Source organism: Microcebus murinus, chromosome 11 (assembly GCF_040939455.1).
Source record: "Microcebus murinus isolate Inina chromosome 11, M.murinus_Inina_mat1.0, whole genome shotgun sequence".
Lineage (NCBI taxonomy): Eukaryota > Metazoa > Chordata > Mammalia > Primates > Cheirogaleidae > Microcebus > Microcebus murinus.
In genome coordinates, this window is record NC_134114.1 from 51042075 (window position 1) to 51066071 (window position 23997).

Genomic DNA, 23997 nt, shown 5'->3' on the forward strand with positions numbered 1-23997 from the left:
ATATAGATGGGGTCTAGCTATGTTGTTCAGGCTGGTCTTGAATTCTTGGGCTCCTTGCCTCAGGCAATCCTCCTGCCTCAGCCTCCTGAGTAGCTGGGATTACAGCTGTGAGCCACTGTGCCTGGCTTAGCATCCGAATGTAAACACACACAGTAAGCCCCCAATACTATATTTTAGGGTCTACTAGTTTACTATCATTTAACAGTAAGAATTCTACATGTATATTAACCATAAATCACTTTGGGATTAAACATGTTTCTGTACCATTTGTTAAATGCTACTTCCTACTGTTGGTTAACAAGTAGTAGGCATGTTGTGCTTCCCCAAATAGATTGTAAACTATTAAAGGCAGGCGCCTCTAGTAACATTACTACAAACTCAGTGGCTTAAACAACACACATGTATTAATTCACAGTTTCCATGGGTCAGGAATCCAGACATGGTCTGATTGGGGGCTGTGTGTCAAGGTCTCTCATGAGACAGTGATCAGTTGTCAGCCAGAGCTGAGATCTCATCTGAAAGCTTGGATGGGGAAGGATCCACTTCCAAGCTCACAAGTCTTACATGCTTTTTGTCTCCTTCAGTATTTGGCACTATGCTTTGTGCATGTAATAGGCACTTGTTAACAACAAATGGGGATTTTTTCCCATTTACAGAAATACATGGGTGGGGAGCTGAGTATGAGTGAAGTCACTATCCTGCGCTTGAGCTCTTCTTTGAGGGAATGGATGGGAACAGGGAAAATAATTTCCCCATTTGGATGGACCATAACCCAGTTTGTAAAAGTATGTCTGGACAGATCACACCTCTGGGTGTAAAAGTGTAGATAGCAACAATGATGAGTCCTATTTATTGAGCAATTGACATGTATCAGCTACTGTGCTGAGCAGACGAGAAAGCAAAAGCCTAGAGAGGTGAAGCATCTTGCCCACAAGTCATTAAAGCTAGTAAATGGCAGAGCTGGGAAACTTTATTCTCTTAATGTCAAAGTGCAAGTTCCCAACCACTTTGCTCTGCTGCCTCTGATAGATGGCGCTTGGGGTAGGGCCCAGAGCAGTTTAGCTCTGTAGGGGTGAGCTATACTGCTGCCTCAATCTTAGGGTTCTTTTGTCCAAGGGAAAGAGTTAAGAAGGGATAAAAACTCACACAGCAAGGTACAGTTTAAATTGCTTTCCTTTTTATGTAGGCCAATTTTAACAGCAAACAAGCAGTAAATCAATGCCTAACCCCTAGCACAGTACAGCAGCCAGAGCTGGAGAGAGGAGACAGTGATCATCCACAGTCAGCATCGGTGTTTGGAGATGGCAGCAAGACTGGCCTTCTGGGTTGGCCAGTCAGCAGAGCAAGATGCCACAGGGCAGAGCAGGAAGCTGGTGGCACACATGTAAGGTCAAGCTGCGTTCCTTGTCAGCCGTCCCCGTGGCTTCCAGCCAGAGCGGGATTTTCTCTCCCAAGTCAGGTTATTATGCCCTTGTGTTTTGGGGGCTTCCAGGCCCCAACCATTAACATAAAAACCATATCACTCTGGACAGACTTCCGACCAGTGTCCTCTGTGACTTATTGCAAAAACATATAAAAAATGCTTATCACTCAGACCAAGTCAGCCACCAGCCATCTTAACTCGTAAAAATAACTTGATACTTTTGTGTACCACACCCAGACATGCACAGACACCTGCCCTTAAATACAGGCACTAAGGAAGTGACAATCATTATGTGGTGATTTATCAAGGGAGGGAGCAAGACCATAGTTTTCTCCAGAATTTTCAGAGCCAGCATTCACTGTAGGTCCTTCTGATGGTGGTTTTTACTTTATTAGTTACTCTAGAATATTTGATGGTTTCTTGCAACATCTTAAACAGTGCCAGGATGTGTCATTCATGGGACAAAAAGACTATACCTCATCCCAGATTTCCAACCTTTCCTTCTCTCCTTACAGACACTGCCATCCTACACCTCCCCAGCTGGGTACCCCTGGGTCAATGAGCAGGAGCCTGGGATTGTCAACGTCTGGGACTGTCGATGCTATTTGACTGAAACAGAGTGCTAAAGAGTGGGAACCTACGAGGCAAGAAAGGATTGTGCATACTCAGGTAGGCCAAAGAGTCAGTATTGATGATTTGTAGAAGATAATCTGAGAATATCAAAAAAGTGACACTTGAAAAAGAAGGGAAATATGAAAAAACTGCCTTTGTGGTGGTTCATAAACTTTGCTGCACATCAGAATCATCTAAGTAATTTTGAAAAGTTCTAATATCCAGGCCCCAGCTCAGACCAATCAAATCAGAACCTCTGAGGGCAGAACTCAGGCAAAAAAATTCTTTAAAACTCTTCAAGTCCCCTCCTCTGATGATCTAACAAAGGTGGAGTCTTGTTCATCTCTGGATCTAAAAACCATTAGTTATCTATCACTACGTAACGGTATTACCACAAACTCAGCAGCTTAAACAACATGCCTTTATTATGTCACAGTTTCTGTGGGTCATGAGTCCAGGCATGACTTGATTGGGGCTGTGCTACAAGGTCTCTCATGAAGCTGTAATCAGTGTGTCAGCCAGAGCTGAGGTCTCATTGCATGTGCAGTAGGTATCTGAAGAGTTGGAGAATTTGTTGTCGGTAAAAAAGAACCCTACACATTTGGTTTCAGATGTGTTCTCTGGGTGGAATCATAATAATATAATAATTGGTAAAGCAAATAAACAAATAAATAAACAAAAAGGATGTTGACCCATAACTTGCATCATGTAACTTGAAAGGCCACACGCTGAAATACAAAACCTAACACTTTAAAAATCCTGGATGAAAATGTAGGAGAAGCTCTTTGTGAGCTTAGGTGAGGCAAGATTTCTTAATGAAGCCAAAAAAGCACAAACCATGAAAGACAAAGGTAATAAATGAGCTTTATCACAATGAAAACTTCAGCTTTTTAAAAGACACTATTAAGAAAATGAAAAGACAACCCACAGATTAGGGGGAAAATATTGGAAAAACATTAATCTGCAAAGAACTGGTATACAGAATATGTACAGAACTCTGAAAACTCAATAAGAAAACAAAAACCTTAATTGTAAAAAATAGGCAAAAGATATGAATAGCTACTTTACAAAAGAAGAAATATGGATGGAAGCTAAGTACAAAAACAGATGCTTAGCATCATTAATCATTAGGGAAATGAAAATGAAATTATAAGATAATATCACTATATATATTGTACCTACAAGAACGGAGGACAATTTTTAAAATCTGAGAGTTCTAAATGTTGGCAAAGATCTGAAACAACTGGAACTGTCAGACCTTGCTGGTGGAAATGCCATTTTGCTGGTATAACAACTTTGGAAAACAACCTGGCAGTTTCTTATAAAGTTAAAACACACCTTTTATGTAATTTAGTAATCTTAATCCTAGGTATTCACCCAAAATAAATTTAGACATACATCCACAAATTTTGTACATGAATACTTATGGTAGATTTCTTCATAATTGCCCCAAATATGAAACAACCCAAATGTCTGTAAACTGGTGAATGGATAAAAAAATATTGTGTTATATCCTTAAAATAGAATATCACTTAGTTATAAAAAGCAATGGAGTATTTATTTAGGCAAAATTACAGGGACACAAAGCAGTTCAGTGATTGCCAGGAACAAGGGTTGGGAATGGAAGTAGATTCATTACAGTGGGACATGACGAAAATTTGGGGCTGATGCAACTATTCTTTATCTTGATTGTGGTTATAGTTGCACAAAGATCTGTACATCTACAAAGGATAACTTTTACTGTATGTAAATTATACCTCAATACACGTGATTTTTAAAAAATAGTGATGAAAACATGGAAGCTCGGTTGTGATACCATTCCTTCTAAGCAATATTGTGCTAGAGGTCCCGGTCAGTACAATAAGACAGAAGAATGAAATGCTTTAAGGTTGTCATTATGGACAGCACAATTTTCTACATAGAAAATACACCAAAAATGGTCAAACAAAAATTATGATAATTAATAAGAGAGTTTAGCAAGATCAGCAGTCTCAAAATCTATATACAAAAGTCGATTCCATTTCTATTTGCCAGAATTTTCACTTTTACAAAGATATCATTTATAATTCCACAAAAAAGATCATCTGTGAATAAATCTAATGAAAGATGTGAATGATATTCGTGAAGAAAATTTAACACAGGAAAAGGGAAATGTCAATCCAGCTCAGTAACTGAGGTATTGCCTTGTCAGACAGCTTATGAAATTATTAATAGGAAAATGATGATATCATTGCTAGCGCTACATCAGGACAGACTGAGAAGTTGAGTTAGGGCAGATAGCTCACCCAGGACAACATAAGACAGGTATAAAACAGGGTAAGGGAAAGTAACTGGGCACATATTCAGTAGCTGGTGCAGTCAGAGAACTCCAATGTCACTTTTTAGATGGTTGTCCCAGGTATGATTGGTGAGTAACAGAGTTGGAAATAGAAACAAAAAACTCAGTAGAGCTTATTTCCCTTTAGTCTTCTATTTATTATAAAATACTAAAACTGTCACAAAATGATCATATAGAAAAATATCATGACCACCCTTGTACCTACTGCCTGGCTTTATTAACAGTTTGCCATATTGCAGTAATGTTGTCACTTCACTCTATTTCTCTTCAGGAGGACACAGTTATATGGAAGAAAAGGATGACAGGGTGACAGGGCAAGTTTGCCTTTACCTCTTCTCTTCTCGTGGTTATAATGGGAGGCAAATATTCCATTCACAGCTCCAGACATAGAATGATGCATGTTAACACAGGTAGCTAAACAGGCAGCACCTGTAAGATTCTTCCCCAGTGGCCTGCATAGATAGGCAAGATGCTGTAGCAGGAGGGCACACGGCCTTGGAGTAGGACCAGGGCCATGATGACACGATGAATGTAAACCCAGTGCTGACAGGTAATGAAAGCTGTTAACAGTGGATAGTGGTGAGCAGAATTCACTAACCCAGTTCATTTGGGGTTTGTGGTGTGTATCTCTACCTCCATCTCCTGATCTTAGCTTGAGTGACTCTTTAGGGTGTTGAATTCGAGGTGGTTAATCCAGATCAAACCACAAAGATTACAGGAGTATGTGCAGAGTTTAAGGGTCTGAGTTGTCCTTGTTAGGATTTCAGACAGTGTTGGGCTGGGAACGGGCGCTAAGGGAGTCCCAGGGCCTTCAGGTGCCAGGCTCAGGGACAACAGACTTGAACAAGTGACTTTCTGAGGGGATTTCAGACTTGCCGGGGCGGGGGGTGGGGTGGGGTGGGGAGCAAGGATTGGGGAGGTTTGGCCTCTTAAGGCTTAAATGTTGGGATCTTATTTTAGATATTCTTGCCCCCTGGTGTAGCTGCATTCTTTCTCACTCAGTTAAAAAATTCTCATTTAGGTCCAAAAACCTCATAAGGATGCTTAAACCCGCTTCACTGATCCAGGAAATGGAGACTGGTAAGAACTAAAAATAAAGCAGAAAGGCTCAGGCTGGGTTTCAATGGCAGAATCCAAGGAGTTCGAAGGATTTCTAAACTTGGCCGAAGGCTTTCCTGCTTTTCTATTTCAAGTTCATTCACTTGAGAATTTTCAAAATCTGAAGATCATTCCTTCCTTTTCCTGGTGTTGAAAATAGACGAACTCTGGTTTAACTTTGGAGCATATTGAGATTTATATTTTGGTTCTTCTGCGATGTGGTGGTGATTGTGTAATGAGGTGGTTAAGGGCAGGGACTTTGCAGTCAGACGGCCTGGGTTCCACTCCCAGCTCTGTTACTGACTGCCTGTGAGGCCGAACCTCTCTCAGCTTCAGTTTCCTTGTGTGAAAGATCAGGGTTGATATGAGAATTAAATAAGATAATGCGTGTGTGTGCTTAACACGGGTACCAGAGCACAGCGAGTAGTCAATAATTGTTGCTTTTACCGTCCTCTTGTTATTATAAACATAATCATTTCTTAATTTTCTGTAATGGTCCTGCAAATGAAGCATTAATAATCCAAGGTGTGTGTGTGTGTGTGTATGTGTGTGTGTGTGTGTGTTTATGAGAGGCTATGGGGTCAATACATTTATGGAACTCTGAGTCACAGTCTGCTATTGACTAAAACCTGTTTCCTCAATTCCTGGGCACACAGCTGAGGACACATCTCTAGCCGCCCTCGTACTGAGCTGATACCACGTGACTAAGTTGTAGCCAATGGCGTGTGAACAGAAGTGATCTGTGTTATTTCCACACCCGGCCCATGGATATCTCCAGAAACCTGCCTCCATGCTCTTTCCCCTGGGATGCAAATAATTGTGGTGACCTTAGAAACCACAGGATGAAGATGACCAAGTCCCTGTCAGCCCAAGACCTTGAAGGACAGTTAGGGGATGTAGGAAAGACAACCTCTGCTGAGAAGGAACATCTATCTTGGACTGAGATAAACTTCTACTGTGTCTGTACTGTTATGCATTTTGTTATTTGTTACAAAGTCTGAACCCAAATGCCTAGTACCTTCTTGATCGCCTCCTTCCTTAACTAACTTCTTTCTTGCTTCCCACGTTTTATTTAAAATTTCTGATTTAAGTAAAAGAGTTAAAATAGAAAGTGTCTTGAGGGGTCAATTAACCAAACTCAACGTCTGGGAGTGCCTATTGATGTTATGGAGCGCATCTGCTCTTTATTTTCCAAGACCCAGGAATCTTGGGAATGAAGCCTCACCAAGACAGGATTTTGAGGGTGGATGAGGGCAGATTACCTGGATTTTACTAATCTTGACATCAGAGCCTTAACTGGAACAAGCAGGGTTCACCCAGGCATGTACCTCCACTTGAATATTCTCAAAAAGGTTCATGAAAATGAAGAAAGGCTTCATTGAGAATAAGTGAAATCAGTAATGGAAATTAGATTCAATTTGGAACACACAGTTAACTGCAAGAACTGTAAAGAATATCCAGTGGGCCGAGCGCGGTGGCTAACGTCTGTAATCCTAGCATTCTGAGAGGCAGGCACACGGATCGTTTGAGTTCAGGAGTTCGAGACCAGCCTGAGCAAGAGCGAGACCCTGTCTACTAAAAAAATAGAAAAAAATTAGCTGGACAGCTAAAAATATACATAGAAAAAATTAGCCGGGCATGGTGGTGCACGCCTATAGTCCAGCTACTCTGGAGGCTGAGGCAGAAAGATCGCTTGAGCCCAGGAGTTTGAGGTTGCTGTGAGCTAGGCTGACCCCAAGGAACTCTAGCCCAGGCAACAGAGTGAGACTCTATCTCAAAATAAATAAATAAATAAATTTAAAAAAGAATATCCAGTGGGTTTTGACATCAGTCTCCAATTCTTGTTCACTACAGAACAGTCACCCTCAACAAATGAGGTTGGGGAAAGAGTCTCTGCTCCAAGGCGGTCTGTACCCTCTTCTGTGGGCTCCCTGTTGCTACTGTCCCTAGGTCACTTTGTGCCAGAATCTTTCTTCCTTCAGGTGCTTCTTTATTGTCCCTGCATAGCTCTGCTTTCCACTTTGTCTGGCCAAATGTTGGTTGCTTCCTTCACCTACAAATAGAAATGGTTGGCTATTAATGAAAATGACTTGCTTACCAGAACTCTCTGGCTGCCCTCTTTCTGCAAATGTGATAAGAAGGAAGTTTTAAGTTTCTACTTTGAAAGAAACTGTTACTTCTTGCTTGGATTCTGAAAAGAAGTTTCACCCTTGGACAGCACCTTGACACTTCCTGTGTGAGTCACACCGTTAACTATGCCTCCAGGGACAAAGGCTGAAAAAGTTACACTCCAGGCCTCCTTTCTCACATGGGAGGGCTTGGCAGCACGCTCTGTTCTCAGCTTCTGTTCTAAGGGCTTACCATCTAAGGAGTGTGCAATGGATTGAATGTTTCTGTCCCCCCCCCCTTCTGCCCCCAAATTCATGTTTTGAAATCTCTAATCCTAATGTGATGGTATTTGGGTGAGGGGCTTTTGGGAGGTAATAGGTTATGAGGGTGGAGTCCTCATGGATGGGATTAATGCCATTATGAGAAGAGGCCGGAGAGCTAGCTATCTCCTTGTTTGTTCGTTTTCTGAGACAGGATCTTGTTCTGTTTCTCGGACTAGAGTGCAGTGGTGTCATCACAGTTCACTGCAACCTCAGACTCCTGGGCTTAAGCGATCCTCCTGCCTCAGTCTCCTGAGCAGCTGGGACTAGAGGAGTGCACCACCACACCTGGCTACTTTTTCTATTTTTTGTAGAGGTGGGGTCTTGCTCTTGCTCAGGCTGATCTTGAACTGGCCTCAAGCAATCCTCCCACCTAGACCTCCAAGAGTGCTAGGATTACAGGCATGAACCATCACACCCAGCCTTACCTCTTGCTCTGCTACGTGAGGATATAAGAAGTCAGCTATCTGCCAAGCAGGAAGCAGATACTGGATCTGCTAGCCCCTTGATCTTGGACTTCCCAGCCTTCATAACTGTGAGAAGTAAATGTGTGTTATTTAAATCACTCAGTCCATGATAATTTGTTATAGCAGCCCTAACCGACGAAGACAGTAAATACATTACGTAAATATAAAAATGTGATGACACAAAACTCCGTATTGAGTCCCCTAAAGCTCTCTGTGAGAGGTCTAGGAATAGTTCTGGCAATATGGAAACAAGTGTTAGGAGTGGTATTAAAAGTTGCTAGAGCTTGGGGGCAGGGACCTATCAATTCAAACTAGATGCTGTATTGCTCATGGTTAGATGTGAGGTGGATACAGCCCTCGACTGTCAATGGGTCAGCGCCGCTAGTTAAAAAACAGAACTATAATTAAGACTACGAACTCCCAGGATACCCTGCTATAATCCACACTGCAGTTACAAAAATTAAAATATAATTCAAAAGAAAGGAATTTATATACAGAAAAATTCCAAAATCCCATAGCTTTCATATCCTAAAAGTATTTTCTCATGAAGAGAATTCCAGGATACCCTGCAAAACAGGAAAGTTTCTAAATTTTAGATATTTATTAGGAAAGCTCCTTCTGAAATTATGACAAAGCAACAATCTATTTGAACAGGCAATAAATAATTAATTTAAGTCAAGCCTTAAATTAGAACTCCACTTAAGACAGAATCAGTCCTTCTTGTCATGGAGCTTTTGGCTGTTTTTAGCAATTTTGTATTGTGCTAAGTTGGACGTGGAGTTTTCCTGAAGAACGTCCATGGAATGGGAAAAATGCTTAGTATCTGGGCATGCATCTTTCTTGGGGAAGGAGAGAAAGGAATGTGGGTTGAATAACTAATATGCAGTAGGTACTTTACAGATATTATTTATTCATTTGATTTTTCTCAAATATCAAGTTTAGTATTAACATCCCCATTTTGCACATATGGTTAACCAAGGTGAATAAGGTCACTTGGATATTAAATGGAAGATACAGAACTCCAGTGCAGGCCTACTGGGCTCCAAAACCTGTGTTTCCATTGTCAGATGCCCTGATGTCAATTACAGAGTGGGTGTTATGTACTGAGTTGTCTTCCTACTAAATGTGGATGATTTAAGAAGACAAATAATGCAAGGATGACTATTCTAATGTCAACAAGAAATTCTAGTTCTACAAGTGAGTTCTAGAACTTTCTCCCTAAATACTTGCGTTAGGGTATTGTTTCTTCTGAGGTTCAGCTCCCTTCTGACTCAGGCTGAAAGATTCCTTTGGAATTAATAGGTTTCCGTTCATGCTGATGCAGAAGTACAGAGGAATGGGTAGGCTTTGATTTTCCAATCTCTCTCAACCATCAAAGCTCATTCTGTTCTCCTTTCTCTGGTTTCTAGCAAAGTGCTCGTGGAGCTTTGGTATACATAAAAAACATCTGATAAAATAATTTTAAAATGAGTGCTTTGGCTTCTATCCTAGAGGGTCAGGAGATCTGAAAGGAGGCCAAGAATCAGCATTTTCTGACAATCATCCCGGGTGAACAGGGAAATTTGAGTTTGTAAGTGCCTTAATTTTCCTTATTACTCTCATTTTCCTTTTTTTGCTTTTGTTTTAATCTTACACCTTCTTGTGTTTGGGATTTCTTTTGTAAGCCATGCTCTTTGGCTCTCTGTGCCTCTAGAACTGCTGTGCTAGTATATGGTCAGCTTTATGAAGGCCCAGGACTAAAGTCAGAAGAGCAGAGGTAAGATCTCATAGCCAGAGGCTTTAAGAGGGAAGATGCCTCAGTTAGGAGGGATAGAAGAGAGGGCTAAATAAAAGATTAGTGGTACACTATCATTCTGTTGGAAAAAATACAGGCATATAGTCAAGACAAGCACAAAAGAGTGACACAAACCTGAAGGAATCATGCCAAAAAAGTGAAATCTCAGAACAAGCCAAGGCTCATGGAAAATGCTGAGGGCAAAACCAAGGGCTTTTAAGAAGCTCCACAGGAATCAAAAACAATAAAGAAACAAAGGGCAGGAGCAGGTGATGTAATGTTGGCACACAACTGGACGAGCAGCACTGCTCACTTCCTGTTTTTCTTCCCTACTCCAGCAGGGAGAAGGATCTCCAAGCTGAACATTTGCAGAACAAACATTTCTTAGAGAAAACATCATCCAAAGATGGGAGACAGGGTGGGAAAGAAGATCTAATTGCACAAAGTGAGTGCAACTTTTAAGACCAGATGAATTACATCACAGAGCACCCAAAATTGGCGGTGGAGTTGTAAACCTGTGATTGGTTATCTTTAAAACAGCCTCTAGAGAAAGAGTGTCAGATGACTGGAGACAAGCAAATCTCCTGGTTTTTCCTAAAGCTGGTTTCTAGAAATCACTGATCTTCAACCTCTGCAAAATCCTGGAAAAGATGACAAATCTGACAATTTGGCAGAACTTAGAAAAGAGAGTGGTGATCACCAGGAGCCAGCATGTGCTCTGTGGAGACATGTTATGTCAAAACCACTGCTTTTTGTTTTTCCCCCTAATGTTGCCCTGTATCAGGGGTCTTCAAACTTTTTAAACAGGGGGCCAGTTCACTGTCGCTCAGACCGTTGGAGGGCCGTTGGAGACAGTGGTGCACATTCCACACATGCGCACTGTGGGCCCGGGACATGTCAACTGCTAAGCAGGACAGGCAGTGGCAAAAACACCCCACGGGCCAGATAAATGTCCTCGGTGGGCCGCATGTGGCCTGCGGGCCGTAGTTTGAGGACGCCTGCCATAGATAGATTCAGGGAAACTGTAGACATGAAGCTGAACAGTGTCAGATCCTGTATCTGGCATCTGCCCTGAAAGCCGCTTCAAGAAAGAGGACCCCACCCTTAGAAAGAAGCCTGTTCAGGAACCCAACCATTTAGATCAGCCTCTGGTCCCAACCTGGTGGCTTCTCTTCCTTCCCATCTCTCCTTCACACCCGCTCAGACTCGCATCATCTTTTCTGTGTATTTCACAGAACAAGTTGCCATGTCAGCAAGTCTTCACCTGGGCTGGGCGTGGTGGCTCATACCTGTAATACTAGCACTAGCCTGGACAAGAGAGTAAGACCCCATCTTTACAAAAAATAGAAAAATTAGCTGGGCATGGTGGAGCATGCCTGTAATCCCAGCTACTCATGAGGCTGAGGCAAAAGGATTGCTTGAACACAGGAGTTTGAGGTTGCTGTGAGCTATGAAGATACCACTGCACTCTAGCCCAGGTGATAGAGCAAGACTCTGTCTCAAAAATGAAACAAAACAAAACAAGACAAAACAAAACAAACAAAAAGACTTCATCTGGCTTCAGATCCCAGGCCTGAGGCTTCTGTCCTCTCTCCTTGGTTTGCACAGGGTGCTCCGTTTCCTGCCTCTCTGACTTCATTCCCTGTTCTCACTCCACCTTCTCAAACAGCACGCCCTGGCCCTCCAGTCTGCACTCTGATGTCTCAGCCCCTTTCTCAGCTAGATTCATCCCACAGTAACTCTCCTGATCCTCACTCTGTGCTCTAACAATCAAGCTCCCAGCAAAGCTCCCCAGGTTATCCTGTATCCAGGATCCAAAACCTGGCTCACTAATACCATGCTTAGACGGATGCACAGCCTTAGACCACCATGCCCAAGACTACTGTTTTATGGACAGATCTCATAAGTAGACAATTCAAAAACCACTGCCATCCTAGCCAGTATTTTTTTTAACAACTTGATGAAGGCATAGAAGGCTGGATTTTCAAATATACTGACTATGCAGAGTTGGGATGAGAACAAATATGTTGGAAAGCAAAATTGAGGTTCAAAAATATAAATAGCTAAGAAGGTAGCAGTGACCAGAGACAAATGTAAAATCATCTTTAAGTTCAAAAAATCAACCGTACATATGTAGTACCATGACCACTGACCACAGGAACAGGACTTAATGTGAAAATGATGTTAAAGTTTTTGTTAACTTTATAGGCTCACTGTGGGTAATGGGTGTGACATGGCTACCAGGAAGCTAATGTCATCATCAGCTGTGCTGATAAAAACGTAGAGTCAGTATTAAGGGAAGTAATGGCTTCACTTGTTAAGGAAAAGGGGAGAAGTTCCAAATGATGACACAACCGTGCAGTAATCATGTGAGAAGAGTCGCATCACAGAATGAGCTGAAGCTTGCAGAAATATACTATATTTAGGGTTTTTATTATACAGGCTTCTGGTATCAATTACAATAGGAGAATGGTAAAAAGTGGATAATGTGTGGATTGAATTCCGAATATATGTCTTTTGGGACAGACACTGGCAAAAGGAAACATATCCGGAGAGGGATGACAAGACTAGTATTGTGTCTACAAATCCTATCACAGGATTGATTTCCAGAGGAACTGGGATACTTACCCTGTGGGAGAGAAGAAAGGAGAGACACGAGAACACAGCAAATGTTTTGATGGGCTCTCATGCAGGAGAATTAGTTTCATTCTCACAAGAGTAGGCGTGCAGCCCAAGGGCAGAAGCTGCCATAGATTTGGACTCTGCACACCAATACCTCTGACCCATGGTTGTGCTCAGATGCCTTGTGAGGCACCAAGTGCTCGGCAGGGCTCAGGAGCAGGGGTTAGAGACTTGGGGCTGCTGGGGAGGGGGGTTATTTCTTGCATTCCCCTTACACTCTAGTGCTCTGTGCATTGGAGGGAAGAAGTCCTCAGGACACCACATGGGAGGGGCAGCCTTGGTGTCCTGTGAATTGCTCCAGGTATGTCCCCTGAAGTCCTTGGAGTTGACAGTGGGAAAGCTTCTGTGACCAGAGCCTGAGGGGCTGGGGAAGGGAGTATCTGTAAAGGAGTCAGTCTATGCACAGGGAGCTCAAATATCTATGGGAGACAGTGATCCATTTGCAGCTTGGACCCTTGGTGCCAGGCTGCCTGGTGCTAGGAGACGGGTGGCTGGCTTACCTCAGACTCCACACAGAGGGAGGGCCTGCTAGCAAGGCCCAAGAATGCAAACAATTTCCTGGCAACAGTGGTCTCCTTTGCTCTGCCAGTGTCTGGTAAAAGAGAAAGGTGGAGGGAGGAAGAGAGAGAGAGAAAACAGAGTCGGGGGCAGGAGGAAGGAGGGAGAGGCAGGGAGAAGGGGAGGGAAAAAGAGCCTGACTCCCATGTGCTTCGAACTGTCATTTGGCTATTTGCTGGCATCTGAGTGCCACCAATTTCTGAATTGTTAGAGAGGCAGGAAAATGGCGGAGGAAAGGTAACCCCCCGGACTCCTGCTCCCAGAGAAGGAGACACAGATCTTGGTCTCTTACACACGAGTGAATCTCCCCACTACAAGGACAGCATCAAGAATCTGCAGAGATTTAGCGCGGGACTCTCAAATGAGTTGTTGATGAGAATCCAAAGCAAAGGAATGGCTCAATAAGAGGGGAAAAAACGAATTCGCTGCACCATCCAAATCTCTCCTTGACCCTCCCTACACCCCCACTCCCCCGCCCAGCTGTAAGAGGACAGGGACTTCTGAGGAAGGACCCACTTACCACCAGGACCTCTGTAAGGATTTATCCTTGGCTGGCTGGAGCATTACCTAAGGCAGAAGTTCTCAGCGGGGGAGGAAAAGGGCAAGGGGTGGAGCAAGACTTCCCTGCCCGGGACACTGGGCAATGTCTGGAGACATTTTCAGTTGTCACAGCTGGGGGGAGGGGACACTATTAGCATCCAGTGGGTAGAGGCCAAGGTTGCTGCTAAAATTTTTATGATGCACAGGACAGCCCCACAACAAAGACTTACGCAACCCAAAACATCAGCAGTGCTGAGGCTGAGAAACCATGCCTAAAGGAGATCTAACACCAGAGGCCTCCTGCCCATGTCAGGGCCTAGGGACACCCAGTGGAGTTGCTGGAAGCAAAAGGACCTTCAGAAATCATAGTCCTTCCCTTTGGGCAGGCGAGCGGCTTGAAGCTCAGGGAGTGAAGGGGCTAGGCAGTGCACTGAGGTGATTAAGAGTTTTGGAGCAAGACAGACCTAGTTTTAAATCCCAGTTCAGTTACTTGACATCTGTGTGACCTGGACAAGTTACTTCACCTCTTGGAGCCTCCATTCTCTGGAACCCTCTGACAGCATCACTGTAAGAAATATGTGAGAGAAGGCATGTAAAGTGCTCGACACAGCACATGGTGTGTAATAAATGCCACCTTTATTACGAGTAGCAGAGCTAGAGCTAAACTTTGTCTCCTAGGCCCAGTTCCATTCTTTTTCAGTTGTTTCACTCTTATAAGTCCCAAATCAGGGCTATCCATCAGTTCTGAGAGGCACTTAGTGCAGTGGTTGTGAGCGCTGGCACGTGGCCCAAGTGGATCTAGATTCAAAGTCCAGCTCTGCCATTTTCAAACTGATAAATTATTTCATGTCCCTCCAAGCCCAAGTTTCCTCATGTGTAAAGTGGGAACTATCTACCTTATAGGCTTGTGGTAAGATCTAAAATGAGAAACTACATTAAACACTTCATCCTAGAGACGAGAACATAGTAAGGACTCGATATGGATTAGTTACAGCTAGTGTTTGTGGCAGGTTGTATTTCCCCCAAAATGGCTGCCCCAGAATCTCCCATTCAATATGCTCTTCATACAACATGACTGACTCTCCTCCTACCGAGAGGTGGGGTCTATGTTATCTCTTTTTGGATGTGGGTGGACATGTGTCTATGAGAGAAGTAATATTTTGTGACTTTTGGGACAAGATTATGAAAAATGATACAGTTTCTGCTTGCTTGTCTTGGGGTGCTCACACTTGAAACCTAGCCTCCATTCTGTGAGGAAGCCCAAGCCACCCACAGAGAGGCCTATTTGAAGAGGAACTGACAGCACTAACTTGCCAGCCCTGTGAATGAGCCACCTAGGAGTAGAACTTCCTGTTCCAGACAAGCTGCTCCAGCTGACACTGACTGGAGATAAATGAGCTGGCCACGCTGAAGCCTGTCCAAATTGCAGATCTGTGGGCAAAATAAATGATCGTTGCCATTTTAAGTTTTGAGACGGCTTGTTATGCAGCAATCGTAACTGGAACAATATTATTTTTATTAATCTTCAGAAAAGGAATTTTCTTCTGCCCATAGCACCTCCTAAGCCTCATTATCAACACAAAGAAGAAAACCAGACATAGTGGGAATGTGTGTGGTTTCTTGACAAATCTCCTGTGATCTGGAGAAGAAGATCAAATGCTACCACCAGTTGAGGGTGTGATAGATGGAGATTCAGGAACCTCCTGAAGGTTTATCTGGGGACACAATTCAACCAATTTCTTTTGCGGACCGTTTAATTCCAGGGCCTGATAAGCTTTTTGAAGCTTTTAAACAAGTTTCCCGGAGAGCACATGTCCAGTGTTATTCTTTCCCTTTCCTTCTTCCTTGGTTTCTGCCATAGGTCTGAGAGACTCATGTAGGGAAGGAAAAATAATTCTCTCCTCCCTGCTTCATGAGTTCTTGGTGGGAACTCCCTGTAACAAAAGACAAATGTTTAATAACATGTATACCTCCTGTCAATATGGGGAATAACCCAGAGAAATGACTAAATCTCTAGAGTAGGCCTCAAAGAGTTGTCTTAGACTTTAGACTTAAATACTCGATTTCTCTGAAACAAAGAAAGGAGGGTGTAGAAAAGGCTCTGTTGGGATGAGATGGCCAGGAAAAGCCCCATGAAGCAAGGGTAAGGTTTGTTACATAGATTGAAGTGGATGCCTTCTCCACTGAGTAAGTCTCTAGTGATTTAGTGATCTTTCTCTTCCTAGTGCAGAGAGGGAGACACCCTTACAAATGGGAATTGCCTTTGTAGATGTAAATTACTCCTACAAAAAGATAACTTTTCAGAACTACTACTGTGTCTGCAGTTTCTAAAAATAACAGCTCAAAATAACCCTTGTGCCAAAGAGGCATACTTGAGGGTAGCATATTCTGGTCTCCTGCAGCCATATTTTAGGGTAGCATGTACTGAACACCATCATATAAAATATTTTTCCCCCACTTGAGTTTATTCAATCCTCCATGTCTCATTTATGGTTTCAAAGAATGTGAGGTGAGGATAGAGGACAGAGTGTGATGATAAATTGAGGAAGATTTTTGCCCTTGTTAGGAAAGCAAACCAATTTATTATACCAATAATTATGCATACGTGTGTGTCTATGTGTGTGTCTGTATGTGATGGAAGGATGTGTGGGAGGGGGAGGAATGCCACTGAGATTAAAAGTTAAAGAACTTCCCCACTCTTCTTCCTCAGAACAGTAGTTATTCAGAAGCTCCTTTATTTAACCCAGTGGAAGTTACCCAGTATGACCACTCAGAGTCGCATGACTATTAGATCCAACAAGATACCTTCTTGAGGGGTGCGTAAGTAGGGGGCCAAGTGAGAAAGAACTCTACACTTTATCCACCAAGGCAAACTAGCCCTTCTTGTGTTTTACCAGAAGGTTGAAATAATAATGAGCTACAGGCCCTCTCCCCCTGGGAACTCTACATGGTAGACTGGTGAAAATGACCCCATCTCTCCTGGGGCAGGTGTCCAAACCTGGGACCCCAGGCAGACAGGCACTTGCTGGTTTCTGGAAAGGGGACAATATGTTAGAGGTATAATTTACTCTTGCATCGAGTAGGAGATTTTACAGTTCTGAAAGCCTCGTGTTCCTTGTCCTCTGCCTCCACAACCCATGTGCCTTCCCTCTTCCTTGAAAGACCTAAAGGAGAGCTCTGGGTTCTACTCTAGAGTGAGCTCAAGAGAAACCAGTGGGAATGACTTGATACCTCCTGGGTATTCTCCAGTGACCCCAGTTTGGAGTCCCAGTTTTGAAAATGCCTGGGAGAAAATGTTGCAGAGTAGCTGAAGGATGCTTTTAGTCTTCAACAGAAAGCAGCTGTGAGTTTCACAGTGCCTCTTCAGGTCTGGTTGGTGTGAAGACTCAGCCTAACACCAGTGCCTCTGAAAAGTGGTATTTGAGCAATTTGTCATCGAGATGCACTTAAGATGGGAGATGTTTTCTGGGCTTCCCTTCTTAGTTTTTCCTGTGCAAAATAATAATAATAATAATTGGCATGTTTCCTAATGATATTAACTTATTAAGGAATAGTTTCTAGTATGGTGCTGGCTGTCACTTACATAAGTTATGAACGTCAAGAATCTGGCCCATAAAAAACACCCAGCAAGGCTGTTTACTGAAAGTGGTGCAATTCAATGTTTTAAAAGGTGGCTAAATGGTCTGTGAGATGAATGGGCATTGTGGTGGGAAGGAAGGGCCTCTCTATTTTGTCACCGGGGAGAGGAAGTTGCCAAGGGAGGCCACCGTGGGCGGAGACTGGACCATGACTCATGCCAACACGAGTGGGCTGGCTGGCTGAGAAGACAGATGCCCCTGTCCCCCGAGTGTTTGATGGCTTTCCTGGAGGAGGGAGTAGTAGTGTCTGACCCTCGTGGCTGGGTCATGATGATCTCATTTTATTTTATTTTATTTTATTTTATTTTATTTTATTTTATTTTTTTTGGCTCTTTATAGTTGGCTGTGAAAATAGCCTTTCACCTCCAATGAATCACAGTTACGCCAGACAAGGCGTATAGAGAATATGTGATTAATTCATCTCCTTTTGGACTCCTCCATAAGTTCAAGGGGCAAGTTTGCGATGCTTCCCCAGCAGCAGCAAGCACTGTGCTTTTTGATCCCTGTACACAAGGGGCTGCGAAGGAAATGCCTCTGAGGAAGGGGAAAGGAGGGGGAGGCAAGTCGAGGAGGGCTCTCTTCACCGCACCAGCGGACTGCTAGCCCCGCGCCCACCTGCTAGCCCCGCGCCCACCTGCTAGCCCCGCGCCCACCTGCTAGCCCCGAGCCCACGTCAGACTGAGCAGAGCAGGGGACCGGCCTGCTGATGCTCCGCTAAAGCCTCTCTCTCCAGGGCCCGCCACGCCTGGCTGTCGCGGGGGCTGCACCGACTTGAGCATGCCTGAGGGCTCCTCGTCTGCCCCCACCGGGAGTCTTAGGGCAACGCTAAACTGCTTGCACAGTGCGATTGGGAGCCCCAGTGACTCCGGGGACAGCAAGCTAGAAGGGAAGAAGGGCTGGCTTTGCCAGCCATTGTTGAGACAGCAGAGGCGCCCAGGAGGAAACGCCGGGCCTAGAGCACTGCGGGCCGGCGGACGTTGCCTAGCAACACTGCGCCTGCGCCTCGGGGTACCCTGGTACCTGCCTGTCAGCGCCGCTGGGGCCTCCCACCCGCTACCCTGCGGTTTCTTCCTCCGCAGCTGCCCTCCACGCGACTTTTCAGCAGATTCCACCTGGGTAGAAACGCTCCTGGGAGCGTGGGGTATGAATCCGGGGAGCCCAGGCCACATTGACTCCAGGCCTGGACTGTGTCAGATTAGAGAGAGCTGCTCTGGACTGGTCTTCCTGACAGGAGGACAGTGGTGGTTGGAACTCAGATGCTGGAGCCAGACCTGGGTTCAAATTCCAGGGCCAACACATGCTAGATGTTGGGCAAGGTTCTTAACCTCTCAATGCTTTATTTTCTTCATCTGTAAAACAGAGAATTATAGTACCTACCTTAACTGGGGCAATCTGAGGGTTTAGTGTGGATGGATGGATGGATAGAAAGATAGAATTACTCAAAGTAGGGCCTGGCATGTAGGAAGTCTATGTATGTACCAGTTACTAACAGTCCTGGAGGATAGTTGGACCCAGACATTTGCTCCCAGGCAGGGCAGAGGAGTTGGGTAAGGAGATCCGAGCTCCTGTTTCAAGATGCTGTGTGGTTTTGGGAGATCTGATTCCAGGCCACTGCTGTAACGATGGCTTGCTGTGGGGTCTTGAGCAATTTTCCCTATAGTCTCCCCATTGGCAACATCGAAGGATGGACTGAAAGGGCCTGAATTTCCTCACACTCTTCCTTGCTCTATGGCAACCTGGATGTGATTGAGCTGTGAGTCACTTCTGTCCCCACAGCTATAGGGGGAATTAGGAAATGCGGCAGTGGGTGGGGCCCCCAGTTGAGCCCCAAGGGACAGTCTGGGTGAGCAGACATGGGTGTATAGCCTCAGATGGGGAAGGAAAGGCAGCCCAGCTCATGTCCGTATCTCCTTGTATTTATTTATTTCTGTAGTTGCTCTAGGGATTATATATACATATCTAACTTCTCACATTCTATTTAAATTTAATATTTCATCACTTCAAGTAGAATGTAGAAACCTTCAGCAATACATGTTCCTTTATCCTCCTCCCTGCTTTGTGTTATAATTGCCATTTATATTACATCTACATGCATTGAAAGCTTCCCCTTCCAACAATGTTATAATTTTGGCTTTTAACAGTCATACATATTTTTAAAGAAAAGAAAATAGTGTATTATACTTACACAGGTATTTACCATTTTTGTTGCTCTACCTTCATTCATAAGTTCTAATTTTCTCTCTGGGATCATTTCCCACCAATCTGAAGAACTTCCTCTAACATTTCTTTTCAAACAGGTCTGTTGGCAATGAAATCTCTTAGTTTTCCTCTATCTGGGAATGTCTTCATTTCTCCTTCATTCCTGAAGGATATTTTCATGGGATATAGCATACTGGGTTGATAGTTCTTTTGTTTCTGGCTCCCTGGCTGCTGATGAGAAATCTGTAGTCAATCACTTTGTTATTCTATGTGTAATATGTCATCTTCTGTAGCTGCTTTTGATATTTCTTCACTGCCTTTAGATTTCACAGTTTGCTTCTATGGTTTTATTTGGATTTATCCTGTTTGAAGTTCCCTGAGCTTGTACCTGTAAGTTTATGTCTTTCACTGAATTTGGGAAATTTCTATAATCATTTCTTCAAACATATATGTTTTTTTTATGCACCAATTTCTTTTCTCCTCTCCTTTAGGGACTCCAATTACACGCACGTTAAACTTTTCATGTTATCCCACAGGTCCTGAGTGTCTATTCATTTTTCAACCTACTTTCTCTCTGTCATTCAGATTGTATAGTTTTTGATTTGTCCAAGTTAATAGACTCTTTTTTTCTGTTTTCTCTACCTTTTTTGAAGATGGATTCCAACTGTTTGAGTCTATCTGCTGAATTTTAAATTTCAGGTATTATATTTCTTATTCTGAAATTCCACTGGTTTCTGTTTCTCTTCTTAGAACTTTTTATTCATTTCAAGAGTGTTAACTTCTTCCTCATGGAGAATGATCATAATAGATGTCTCGAGGTTTTTATCTGATAATTCCACTATTTGGATCATCTTGGAGACATCTGCTGATTGTCCCTTTCCTTGAGAATTGGTCAGACTTTTTTGGTTCTTGGTATGTTGAATAATTTTGGATGATATCCAGGACAGTTTGTTTATTATGTTGTGAGACTCTGGGCCCTATTATATTTTGCTGTGAATCTCTGGGCCCTGAGATTCTCTTCTGGAGAATACACAGGTTTTGCTTTGCCACACAATTACCCCATTAGGTTTAGACTGTGAGTTCTGTTTCACCTTCTGTGAGTGATGGTATCAATGTCCATGCAGGTTTCAAAGCTATACTTTTGTGGGCTATCACTTGCATATGCCACTCACTAAGGAATAGTCTGGGACTTGGGCAGTGATTTCTGTGTTTAGTTCTCAGAGCCTTTGTTGTGTTTCTTGGGGTGTGTTCCATACATGCACACTTGGCTGTGAGCCCAGGACTTGTGTTGGTTTGCACACACATGGGGGGAACCCGCCTATTCCTGCTCACTCCTCTGCATGACTTTTCTCATACTTTCCAGCTTCCAGGGTCTCCTTTTGGGGATTCTTTGCCTAGAAAGATGGGGCTTATTGCTGAATTGTATCATGTCTGCCCTCTTGGTGGACTGTTGTCCTGGTTCTTTGGTGCCTTGCTTGGAAAATTCACAAGCAGGGCCAGTGTGACAGAGTGACTACACACAGGAAGCAATTCCACACAAACAGCTTTTATTGCAGAAAAGAAGAGAGCTACACAAAGCGAGAGTAGGTTCCAGAGAGGAACGGGTCAGTCTCCATGAGTACAGAAAGACGTTGAGGACTCCAAGGTAGTTTCCTTTTATTGGCCTGGTCAGGGGGCGGGCTTATGGGAAGTGTGGGATGTTACCAAGTGATTGACATACATGATTGACAGGTGTTCTTATAACACAGCTGCAGCTCCACAGGTGTGTGTGTGTGCTGCAAACCCTTAAGTTGCTGCTCTTTACAGTTGTTAGTGTGGTTTTTCCTGTAGTCTCCTCTGGCTTTGCTGCCCCTAGGAATTGCCCTCCTGGCCTGTATCTGCCACCTGCAGATTTGGTCCCTGCCTAACAAATAGTATCCATTGAGACAGGAAGATAAGTGAGACAGAAATAATAGGAAAGCCCCCTGCACTGCGCACAGCTAGGGTGCTTTTCCTTGGCTCCTGTCTCTAGAGGGATGGATTTTTCTCTTAGAATTGTAGATCCTGTAGCACTGCCACATTGGCAATAGTGCTATTATGGGGCAGGGACTGTCCTTCAGACAGGGCCATGAGAGAAAAAAGAGAAGAGAAAAACCCTCTGGGTTCTCTCTGTACACTCTCCAGCTCACAGGGACATCTGGCCAGAAAGACAGGCTTTTCTTAGAGTTGTGCTCTTCCCTGTGTGGCATATTTTCTTGATTTAGCTTGTCCTTGGGTCTAACCTGGCAAATAATGGAAGGAAACAGAAACCAGGAAACTCACCACAGCTGTATTAGTAGTTCTTGAAGTTTAGACTTGCCTTCCTATTCCACCTACTATAATTTGTTTTTATATTTCAGTGTCTTCAGGTAGGTACATTCTGTATTTTGTTCAGAGTTCTTAGTTGTAATCAGTAGGAGAGACAAAAATCACAAAATGTTTATTTCATCTTGCCTAGAACTAGAAGCCTCCAGTCAGAGCAGTTTTAAAAAATTTTTTATTTTGAAATAATTTTAGATTTACAAAATTGTTGCAAAGATTATGCAGAGAGTTCTTGTATATCATTACCTAGCTTGCATTTATGCTATATCTTACATAGCCATAGTATGTTAATCAAAATTAAGTAATTAATATTGATATATTAACTAAATTAGACTTTATTCAGATTTCCCTAGTTTTCCCATTTATGCCCTTTTTCTGTCCCTTTTTCAGTCCCAGTCTAGGGTATCACATTACATTTAGTCATCATAATCTTGTTAGTCTTCTCCAAACAATGACTGTTCCTCAGTCTTTCTTTGACTTCCATGCCCTTGACACTTTTGAAGAGTAGGAGTCAGATATGTTATGGAACGTACATCAGTTTGGGTTTATCTGATGTGTTCTCATTCATAGACCAGGGTTATGAATCTGGGGGAAGAATACCACAGAGAGGAAGTGCCCTTCTCTTCTCATCATGTCAGTGGGCACATGATTTCAACACGACTTGTCACTGGTGATGTTAACCTTGATCAGTCTGTGAATGTGATATTTTCCAGGTTTATCCACTGTAAAGTTATTATATTTCTCCTTCCACAAACAATTTGTTGGAAGTGATTCTCTATGGCCAGCCCACACGCAAGGCACGGGAGTTAAGCACCACCTCCTGGAGGGCAGAGTATCAACGAATTTGTGACCATATGTTAAAACCTCTACAATAATTAGTAAATTTGGGGGAGAAATACTTTGAAGCTATGTTTCCCCCTTAAAATTTCACGCACTCATTTGATCACGTATCAACGGATCAAGGGATTACTACTGTTGTGTTTTAATGGTGATTTTCTATTTTGCTTATTCCTTCTACATTTATTCATTGGAATCCTTCTGCAAGAAAGATTTGTCCCTTCTCTACCATTTACTTATTCAATCATTTATGTTTGAGTAGACCCATGGATATTACCCTTTTGGTTATAATCCAATATTTTTGGTTATAAATCCATTATTTATTTTGCGGCTCAAATTGTTCTAGCTTTGGCTATTGAGAGCTTTTGCTGGTTGGCTCCTATATCCATTTGACATGCCCCCATACATTTTTTCCCCATCCTAGAATCAGCCATTTCTTCAAACAGCCTTGGATCCTTTTACTGGAGAAAGAGATTTAGAAACCAATGCCTGGTCACTGGGTAAGCTTGTGGCTTCAAGGCTGACACCTTTTCCAGTCTCTGTCAGAGGGTAGAGCTAGGAAATACATATATGTATCCTCACCCATGTATGGCCATAGCATTGGCTCAGATCTTGCCTATAAGAGATCTCCCGTAAGGCGCCACTATCTATCTTGTTTTGTGGTTGTTTGTGTACCCAGCTTATATTCTCTACCACCCCATAAGCTCTCCAAGAGCAGAGTTCATGCCTGAGGCATTTTTATGTCCACTCTGGTACCGAGCACAGAAGAGGAGCTCAGTGTATGCTCATTGGTTTTGTAAGCGAGTTTGGGGAATCACGATCATCTGTCTTTTTCTTTCTTTCCCCTTTTTTTAGTGATAAGAGCCATAGGTGTTGCTTTGAGGAGCGATATTTAAAGTTATTAAAATAAAAAAGTTTTGCCATTTGGAGGGTGATGATCCCACTCATGTAGAACAACTCAGCTCTTTACAAAGCTGGAAGCAGGAAGGGTTCCCGCGTTGTTATTGAAACAGCTGCTGTTTGGAGAACTCTGATTGGCTGCTTGCAGGGGACAAGCTGTGC

The 23997-nt window shown here is 43.3% G+C and overlaps 1 long non-coding RNA gene across 1 annotated transcript; it reads right to left on the bottom strand.

Moving 5' to 3' along the window:
• Positions 1-15804: 15804 nt before the first annotated feature.
• LOC142873795 (uncharacterized) lies at positions 15805-18477 on the bottom strand. Its single transcript, XR_012921770.1, has 3 exons — positions 18232-18477; positions 18175-18193; positions 15805-15855 (listed from the first exon to the last, which is right to left on the bottom strand). It is a non-coding gene; the product is annotated as an uncharacterized LOC142873795 (long non-coding RNA).
• Positions 18478-23997: the final 5520 nt, after the last annotated feature.